This window comes from Vicia villosa, linkage group LG4 (genome assembly GCF_029867415.1).
Source record: "Vicia villosa cultivar HV-30 ecotype Madison, WI linkage group LG4, Vvil1.0, whole genome shotgun sequence".
In the NCBI taxonomy this organism is placed as follows: domain Eukaryota; kingdom Viridiplantae; phylum Streptophyta; class Magnoliopsida; order Fabales; family Fabaceae; genus Vicia; species Vicia villosa.
In genome coordinates, this window is record NC_081183.1 from 60082242 (window position 1) to 60084598 (window position 2357).

At 32.5% G+C, this 2357-nt stretch overlaps 1 long non-coding RNA gene across 2 annotated transcripts; it reads right to left on the minus strand.

The window, feature by feature from the left end:
* Positions 1 to 487: 487 nt before the first annotated feature.
* Positions 488 to 1981, minus strand: LOC131599195 (uncharacterized). Of its 2 annotated transcripts, XR_009282623.1 has the most exons (4): positions 1879 to 1981; positions 1638 to 1721; positions 1386 to 1413; positions 488 to 1275 (listed from the first exon to the last, which is right to left on the minus strand). It is a non-coding gene; the product is annotated as an uncharacterized LOC131599195 (long non-coding RNA). The 2 variants fall into 2 exon arrangements; XR_009282622.1 differs by lacking the exon at positions 1879 to 1981 and having other exon boundaries at positions 1638 to 1850.
* Positions 1982 to 2357: the final 376 nt, after the last annotated feature.

Sequence of the window (2357 nt, forward strand, 5' to 3'; positions counted from 1 at the left end):
ATTATTTTTCAAAAAAAAAAAATAGCAGAACAATGCAATCACATTAACTACCACCCTATGAAATCTGATTCTTTTTTAAAATGTAAACAAATAGAACTTGATTCATGTTTGACCCTAAAAATCTTTGAGACACTTTGTTTTTCATTCTTGGTCTCTTTACCCTAATAGCTAGAAAGGTGGAGTGGACACCATTATGTCTGTCCTCTGATGAGCAAAGTATCCCACAGCGATCCTCTCAACAAAACAGCAAACCAGCACAAGGAGTCCAATTGACCATTGAAGAATAAACTTTAAAGTGCTTGTTGTATTTGAAGACCTGAATCAATATTATTCAATGATATAAACTTTCATCATCTAGTCATTTTAAAGAAAGTATGAATATGACATTGAAAGTGATTGTAAATAGAATAGTGTATGATTGAACTAAATAGAATTGTGTATTATACAACTTCAAGTAATTATGCAGGTGGACTTAAAAGCATTAAAAGCATTATATGTTGAAATTGTAAAAACAAAAGCTAGTAACCATAAGCTATTAACAAAAACATGAGATAGGAGTTAAGTAATGTTAAGGAAACAAATTTCAGCGAAAGGCGAGGTTGTAGTCATGATACCAGAAGTTTTTGTATATGAAGTGAGCTAACAACCGCGACAAAACAAATGAAAGTACTGCCAGCACAACCATTGAATTTCTTACTACAGCTTAATCCATACTCTGCTTCATTGTGACAACAATCCCAATTGAAGTAACATATATGATCTGCAACATCACTTTCACCATATCGAGACTCTTATAGCCCAAATTGCAACATTTGAAATTCACCACATGGCTCCAGTACATGGCTTCAGTACCTAACCATAAGTTATTCTCTAGGAGTAGTAAAATGGAAACACAAAGAGGTGAAGTAGATGAGAAAAATGGAAAGCAAACATAACAGTCAATCAAACTGTTTTGTGCATATATAAAGTCATCTATGAAAAACACTTAAACTAAAATCTAGTTATGGATCAAAACATATAAACACTCAATCAACCCAGACCATTGAAGGAACAGATGAATAACACTTAAACCTTTACCATATAAACAGAAACAAACTGCTTTGATCAAAACATATTCAAACGGTTCTCAAACTGTTATGATGTTTGCAAGATGAGCACATGAAAACTTACAACAATTGTGATTACAGCTTCTTTTCCAACTCTCTTCATAGACTTTGCAATTCACTCACCAGTTTCCCTCTCCCCATTAGCAAATATGGTCACCACATGTAAATCCTGTGAAAACATATAAACAAATACGTACCAAAATTCAACCACATTATAGAAAAATAATGACTTCAAATCACATTTTATCATTCTCATTTTAGAAAAGATTTGTTGCTTACTTAACTTCTTTCTTTTGAAATCAAACCCCTATAAAAAATAAATAAAAACACCATAAAAGAGAATAAGAAAACAAATATGAAATTATAAAATCATAAATGATAAAATAAATATAAGAATATTAACTATTAATTCAAGATCTATTCTCATAAACTCTTTCCCGTAAACTAAGAATAAATCTAAGTTTCAACTATGAACTCAGAGTGAGAAATAGTGAAAGAGAGATTGAAATGAAAGATGAGTTTCTAAGATACCATAGAATCGGAGACGAAGATTAGTGTGGTTATGAGTTTCTGCAGTTTGCTTCGTATCGTTGTCTTCCATATTGAGATGGAAATCTATGAAGAAGAAATTGAAATAAAATAGTTTGCTTCGTATGGTTGTCTTTGATATAGAATCAGAGACGATATTTTGTTCACAAACATCAAAATATTCACAAACCAAAATCTATGTAGAAGAAATTGAAATAAAATAGTAAGAAAGAAGAATGCATACCTAACAATTTTAGACGGCGACTGGGATGGTGTGACGGCGACTGAGCGTGTTACAGCGGGGAGGGGACTCTCGGCGCGATCTGGATGTGCGATGGGAGTTTGTGAGTTTAGGGTTTGAGGAGTGAGGAAAGATAAGAGGGAGGAGAGAAAACGAATGTAAAATTAGAGAGAAAGGTAAAAACGTGTAGGTTCATTTCAAAGGAGAAAAGAATGTTAATTGCCAAGTGTCAATTTCTATTTGGAAAGTAGAAAAGTTGTAGTGTTAATTTGTTAATTACTAAAATATCCTTTTGGTAGTGTAATTTTTTTTTGAGAAAAGGACACTATTGGTAGTTTGGTCAATTCTATAATAATGGGTAGATAGTAGATTAGAGGGAAAAGACATGCGATTGACTCACGCTTCAATTAAAAGCTAAATTTCTTGCAAGTACACAGAAAACTAACGAGGATTTACCCAATTCAAGAACCACTCAAAATGAT